Below are 7,968 nucleotides of genomic sequence, written 5' to 3'. Positions count from 1 at the left end.
TTTGCCTTTCAATACCATCATTCTCATTTTCCCGAATATGAGTGTTATACTGAGTGTTTCTCGGTGTTTTGTACATCCAACATTCATGTATGTATTTTTTTCTGTTATCGTTTCGTTTGGATAATCTGTTATATCTTAACGTTTGTAGTCCCAATTTTTAAGATAACTTTTCATACCATCATTGTCATGAAAATTGTGTAGTGGAATATTATGAAAATAAGTGTATAAATAGATATAGGAAGATGTGGTATGAGTGCCAATGAGACAATTCTCCATCCAAGTAACAATTTATAAAAGTAAACCACTATAGGTCAAGGTACGGCCTTCAACACGGAGCCTTGGCTCGCTCACACCGAACAGCAAGCTATAAAGGGCCCCAAAATTTACTAGTTTAAAACCATTCAAACGGGAATAAAGTTTGATATTGTATGTTAGTTACGTTGGCGAGTCACTTTTTTATGACCAATGGTTGTTGATGGACTATGTTCGTTGTTGTTCTGCGGTTTACATGTTGTGTTGACTAGGCTATTATTTCTTTGTGCGTTTCACTGTTATGCATGTTCTTGCTTGTGTTTTATTGTATTTATGTCACGTAGTGTTTTAGCGATATTTTTCATTGTTATTAAGTTGTAGGTTTGGCTACCAATTAAGCCAGGATGAACGCACCTTTTTATTCATAGAATGTCATGTACCAAGTCAGGAATATGACATTTTTTGTGAAATAGTTAGTGTCTATGTTTGTTGACGTTTGTTTTTGTAACACTTCGGTGATCCTGTTGTTCCTTTATTTCTTCTTATAATTGAAGTGTTTCGCTTGGTTTTGTTTTGTAACCCGGATTTATTTCTCTCAATCGATCTATGACTTTTGAACACCGGCATACTACTGTTTCCTTTATATACCACTGTTGCCTTTATTCATATTTTGACCCATGTTGAATATCAGTGTTATTGATGTGATATATTTTGAGTTATTCCCCGCAGAATTTTAATAGTCTTCGTACAGTTGCATTTATCATGTTGCTGCTTTCTTTGCATACGGGCATATGCCTCTTCAAATTATTCTTGTTATCTTTTCCGAATAAAATATGTCTAAATAATGACTTTGTTTACCTTGACAGAGAGGCAACTTATAGTGATGACCATGTTATTTCATATGTTAAGCGTGTGTTACTGGTGAAATAGAGATGGCAAACCCTTCAGAAGGACCTGAAATTATTCTCTGTATGCGCTGTTGTTGATTTTTGGCTCTTAGTTGTGTTCGTGTTGTTCATGTTATTCAAATCTTATTTGATGTTTTATTTTGTTTCGGCACAGGTGAAAAAAGTCAAACATCTAAATATACTGTAGAAAACAAGAAGACAAAATAATGTTTGCTTTAGGATTGTATATTGAGACACCGCTAATGAATCTATTAAGACTTCTTAACAATCAACACGGCAACAAATAAATGTTTCTTGGCATTAAATACAATTCAGAGGTTATCGTTTGTAACAGTTGCTGTGTATCTTGATTATTTGTTTTTCTTTCGTTGTTTTATCGTTTGAATTGTTTAATATTTGTCATTTCGTGGCCTTTTATGGCTGACTATGCAATATTCGTTTTGCTGATTTTTATAAGCCATACGGTGAACTGCAGTTAATATCTGTGTCATTTGGTGGAAGGTTGTCTCATTGCCAACTATACCATATCGTTGTAAGGCAAGTGATAAATGTTTTTTCGACAATAAACAGTGCAAATTATGAATATGTCTCGACGCTTAAAAAAAAGCAATCAATAGATATTTCAATAAAATTTAAAAAAAAAACAAAAACAAACCCGTTTTATTGGAGTTATCCTTGTCGCGGATCCACTAATACAGTGGCAATAACGTACCTACCAAATAGCATCGGAGTTCGTCCTTGGCTTTGGAAGAGTACATTATCATTTAAATGATGACAGTGACCAAGTATTATTTCACATTTCTCTTAAGTATGTATGTTATTTATTTGATCAACGAATAACTTTACTATACTTCATTATAGTAGTATTCTGTGTAAAAGAGACGTTTTCATCAAATCAAGCTAAAAGTTTGTTGGTATTTTCAGGTAAATTAGTATGCTTGAAAAACCACTTGACATTCCCTTATGTGATAAGGTTTTACAATGTAAAACAATACTTTGACTGAACTATAAATACAATTAAAGAATTGAAATGGGGAATGTGTTAAAGAGACAAAACCCGACAAATAGAAGAAAACAGCCGAAGTCCATCAATGGGTTTTCAATACAGCGAGAAAATCCCATACCCAGAGGCGTGCTCAGCTGGCCCGTAAACAAACATATGTACTATTTCAGTGATAATGGACGTTATACTTAAGTCCGAAATAGATAAAAGAAATTAAAATTTTAAAAATCATACAAGGCATACAAAGGCAAGAGGTGTATGTAATTATCATTAAACGTAATTTGTTCAGTATATTTCCAGCTACAAAATTTGTTCAGCTATTTTTAGATACATTGAAAAAACTGCAGTCATATGTTATCCCGGTATTCCAGGTTGATCAAAAGGTTTCAATTCACCTACAAAATAGAAAATGTAAAAAGAAATTTTCTGTAAAATCCTTTACATTTTAAATTCACAAATAAGCCCATATTTGATAAAAGCCCTGACACATATTAATGCATTGTTTTGTTTGTTTCTGCACCATGATATTTATCTGCAATGATTATAAATAGTTGCTATAATCATGATTTACATCAAGCAGTTTAGTAATGGATGCCACACGTGGAGCAGGATCTTCTAACCATACCGGAACACTTAAGATTGCAACCAGTTTTTAGTGGGGTTCGTGTTGCTTAGTCTTTAGTTTTTCTATGTTTTGTCTTCTGTTTTTTTTTTTTTTTTTTTGTATTTTTAATTTTAGCAATGGCTTTGTCATTTTATTTTCAATCTATGAGTTTGAATGTCACTCTGGTATCATTCGTCCCTCCGTTGTAAATTTCGGTCATTGTATGATGTTTTTTGCTAAAAAGTTCATGTATGTTCACACGGTTCATACGGTTGATGCATTTAATCCGAACAACGGCAGGATATTATAACAGCTTGAACATCGAATTTCTTGACAAAAATTGGAAATGTTTCTTAGTTTACACCTGAATATGGTACTTCACGCCCCGATAAACTGTTCTGATTGACCAGAGTGAAAGACGGATTTTCATTTAAGATAAAGAATTTGGATGGAAAACATAATGTTAAATATTTAAAATGTAGAGTGAACGTCTTTCAGAGAGTAACTAAACGACAACACAAAATATAAGAAAATCTAAAGGATGACTGGTCTTTAAGAATATATGATGAAGTGTTGAATCAACAACATAGATTATACTTTTAAACTACAATAATATTCCTCGAAATTAATTAGTTTATCTTCATCTAATTTAGACTAGAGTTATCAAGCAAACCGGTAAATAAAGGCAACAGTAGTATACCGCTGTTCGAAATTCATAAATTGATTGAGAGAAAAAAAAACTGAGGGAAACACATCAAATATAAGAAGAGAACAACGATACAACAGAAACGACCTATAATATAACAATGGCCATTTTCCTCACTTGGTACAGAACATTTGAATTTTAAAAAATGGTGGGTTGAACCTTGTTTTGTGGCTAGCGAAACCTCCCGTTTTTATGTTAAATATAACATTAAAATGACAACATTACATGACAAGACTATTATACAATTAAAAGGGACAAAATGCAGGACAGAGAAACACACAAACAAACAATACAATAGAACATTACGACAAGCTGATAGTTATTAAAGATACCAGGCTTATAATTTAATACGCCAGACGCGTGTTTCGTCTACATCAGACTCATCAGTAACGCTCAGGTCAAACTAGCAAAGAAAGCCAAACAAAGATGATGACCAAAAAATCCAAAAAATTGTGGCAAATACGGCTAATTAAGGTTATCTGCCGGGGATAAGAAAATCCTGTAACTTTGTGTTTGTGTCTACTTTTGTATAGTTTTTTGGCCAATGAGTTGTTTTTCTTCGACTTTGAATACCACTTCTTTTTAGGATACTAAAAAAATATACGTACGCTTAAGCCGTTCTGGTCCTACAAAAGAATTATTCAAAATAATACAAACAGATTGATAGATTGGATTATTGTAAAATGCTTCTTGAAATAAATGCTACTACAGTTCTGTTGACTAAACCGTTGAAAATAACGTCAGCAGTCTGTCCAAATTTTGGCAAATAATCAAGACGGTTGTTCACAAGGAAATCAATAAACGATTAAAAATGAATGGGCGAGATTCCTTTACCAACTGTAACAACGATACGTTTTTTAAAGTCATCCCACCATCAATGCCTTCGTTGATATTAACTGCCAGTTCAAACGACTATGTACTTTAAAAATACTCGCGATAGCAATGTCCAGTCTTCAAATCAATGAGACAAAAGAACCAGATAAGTACCAAAAGAATCAGACTGACTCTTTTCAGAAAACACATTTCGCAATTTCTTTTTATAACATTGATATGTCTTCCTAATCTATTTATGAGATTCGAGCATCACAGAAGAGACATTTATTCTCAAAATACGCATCTGCTACTAAAAATGTATTACCTTTCGTGTTTTTGAATAATGGTAAACTGCAGTGGACTTAATTTATGGATTGATACTTTCTAGAAAATATACACTGTGTTGCATTCCAAACTATACGTTTAATACGCACTTACAATGTTTCAATCAAGGTATTTTAAACAGATATATCATGTTAAGGAGGAGTATTTGCGAAAAATACTAGTCGAGAGAATGTTAAATTTCGCGAGCCGTAAGGCGAGGGAAATTCGTTCTCAAGACTGGTATTTTTCGCAAATGCCCCTCAAGAACATGCTATATCTGTTTAATTACTCCGAATGTTAACTTTCAAAAACGCATTGATGATCGTGACGTTACAAGTGTCCAGTCTGGTGGTGTATTTTTTTGGCAAAAACCACGGCAGAGAGGGTAAAAAGGGCATATCCTGTTTGCATATACCCCGGCGGCGTTAAAAAATGAACGATATTCATTTTATAAAAAAAACATTGGTGAAAAATACATTGGCTATCAACCGATTTAAACCCAGGATTCTTACATAAGGTGTAATTGAATAATGTATTGTATTCAAGACTTCGCTATGACATACACGAAATATTTTAAAGGTTAACTTAGGCGAATAAGTCCTACTGTGATAATAATTAATCAATACAGTAAACTTTTATTCCCTGGATTAGAACACAGATAAACACTCAGGTTAATTCGTGTAAACAATAGAGCTGACAAAATTTAAATCCGCTCAAATATAGGTAGCACTTTATTTCCATGTTTAATTAGTCTTTTCGAGAAATCAAAGGATAAATGTGATTTTGTAAAAAATTGAATTTGACCCTAAAGAAATATTCCCATTATTGATAATATCGGATCATCTAGTCCTAATCACACACAGAGTTCTTTTTTATTTAAAATAAACCGTGTAGTCATGGAAGTTATTTAAAAAAGATTTGTTACATAAATTATTTTGTTTCTCTATCTTTTAATATTTGTTCATCATTAACAGATGAACCTCGATTGAAGAAACTAACCTTTGATACCCGAGGTTACATTCCAGTGGACAATTTTATATCTGAATTATTTAAGTTTTCCTCTCTTACATCTGAAGTATATGCCTGTCTCTGTCCCTTTTCTACTCTGAATTTCGACATTTAAAAAAGAAGAGCTGCCCGAATGACCAATACAATGGGGGATTTCTGTTTCTTACATGTGTATATTGTAGGTTGAAGATGTTATGTGTAATGAATTCTTAACTAGTTACATGTAGCTACTTACGAACATAACTTCACGCATTAACTTTTTCCTGGCTAAAGAACGATAAGTCGATTGATTTAAGTGTAGAGTATTCGATTTCAAATCTGTTATAGGTTTCCACGTACGTTTTAATGTATAATGAGTGTTCTATGCTCTAGCACTTTAAAAATCCGACTAACTGCGTATAAGTAAACTCATCGGAAACACAAGGTTGTTGTATTTGAATGCAAGATACGCATTTCATCTACACAAGACATCTTACATGGTGCTTGTATTACAAGAATTAAGAACCAAGTAAATGAGGAAGTAATATGTTAGCTATGTTTGGAGATACTAAACCACAGTAGTTCGATCTTTTTTTTTTAACTCAATGAACAGTAGTGGCACCGATTCAGTCAGTATAAAGTCCAACAAAGTTATTGGACTATACTTGTGTACGCCAAAAGCGAGCTTCGTCTATACAAGAATCATAGTTTGCTCTCGATGAAAAAGCTGATGTTGAATATTGAAAAACAAACTGTTGAAGAAGTTGTGCCAAATTGAGCAAAAGACAACCATGCATTGGGACAGGAGGATCCTCAGTATTTCGAATGTATTTTAAGTTTTATGAATCGAACATTTGCAAAACTTACACAGGAATATGTTTATACAACTTTTACAACTTATTTTCTGAAATATTGTATATACATTGTATATACACTTTACTCCTCGATACGTTAAACGTCCATCGTGTTATAATTGAATATTTGTAAAAAAAAAAAAGGGGCGGAAGATACCGGTGAAATTCAGAGCGCATACGGTGGAGGGAAACCTTAAAACAATGCCTGTTTCGGGTCTTTGTATTTAAATTTTATATCCACGTTGATTGTCTGTTCGATTTCTGTGTTAATCATGTATCTTGTAGTGATGCAAAATAAATGGGTTTTTTTTCTATTAGAAACGTGTAATGCTAGAAATGATAATTTGCAAATTATCTGTAATTCATTGATAACCTCGGTATAATATGTTGTTAATTCTACTTCATTTTTCTCTATAGAAGAAGCATTCCTATATTCTAGGTCGATAATATATGCTAATTCAAAGGTATGTCATTGTTAGTATAGGTATTAAGTGAGATATCAAACATCAAGATTAAGGAATGAAAGGTTAAGATGAATTTATTGAATGACATTATTCATGTTCCTATGCCAACAGGTGTTGATGACTGATAAATAAAAATATTTACATTCATTAGCAGACTAACAAATATTTTATATTCTTAATCAAATTGTACAATAATATATAAAGTCAGCTCATTTTTACAATTTGATCGCTCATTATACAGAATGTAAATTGTCATTTCGATTAACTTCCATCAAAAGCTTTATGAATAAGCAAGTGCTTAAAAATTTTAAATTCTTGTTAGTTACAAGTTTGTGTTTCTCTCTGGGACCTCTGGCTACCTCCACCAATAAAGTTGAAAGTTGCGTAAAACACTAATCAATACACACATAAAATATCAAAACAATCTCCGAATATTTTTAAAGGTTTATTGATTCATGTTTTACGCCACTTTCAACAGTGTTTTGTTTTTTTTTTTTTTTTATTCTAAGATTCTGAGATTCTAAGAATCTAATGTTTATTTGTGTTTTTCTTTTCTTTACTAAAATAACATATGAATGATGTGATAGATATTTCAAAGATTTAAAAGTGTAGTTACCCTGTTTCTTATCGGCATTCTTTGTTTGACTGCTACTAGGGTTTAGACCATCTACTACAAATAAAGTTCAAATCAACTAATGGAATTGTGTTGTAAGGCAGAAAATCGTACTTTATTTTTTTTGTATTTCTCCCCAACATATTTGCCATATGAAGAGGTTTAACACGGATAAACATAGGAGTCAATACGACATCCAATCGGAATGAGTGCAAATGAGTCATTTGAATACGTAATTCCTGCTAATGTATCATATGTCATTTCATAGTCTTATCATTTAAGTGAGAAATTCAAAAACACCTTACAAATGGTGATAAAGTCAGACGAATGATAGAGGCAAGTTGAAACTTTGATAAAAGCCCACTTTGCGCTTGTAATATTCACTTGAAGTGGTGGCACGAAATGATAGGTATTTGTCACATTTTTAATTTGATATCAAT

The 7,968-nt window shown here is 32.4% G+C and overlaps 1 long non-coding RNA gene across 1 annotated transcript; it reads right to left on the bottom strand.

Annotated features, from left to right (window-relative positions):
* Positions 1-2,108: 2,108 nt before the first annotated feature.
* On the bottom strand, positions 2,109-7,587 carry LOC143062399 (uncharacterized). The gene is made up of 3 exons (XR_012974733.1): positions 7,532-7,587; positions 4,082-4,099; positions 2,109-2,558 (listed from the first exon to the last, which is right to left on the bottom strand). It is a non-coding gene; the product is annotated as an uncharacterized LOC143062399 (long non-coding RNA).
* Between the last annotated feature and the right edge of the window lie 381 nt (positions 7,588-7,968).

Source organism: Mytilus galloprovincialis, chromosome 2 (assembly GCF_965363235.1).
Source record: "Mytilus galloprovincialis chromosome 2, xbMytGall1.hap1.1, whole genome shotgun sequence".
Taxonomy (NCBI): Eukaryota; Metazoa; Mollusca; class Bivalvia; order Mytilida; family Mytilidae; genus Mytilus; species Mytilus galloprovincialis.
The sequence above is the reverse complement of the archived record's forward strand: the minus strand, read 5'-3'. Positions and strand labels throughout refer to the sequence as shown.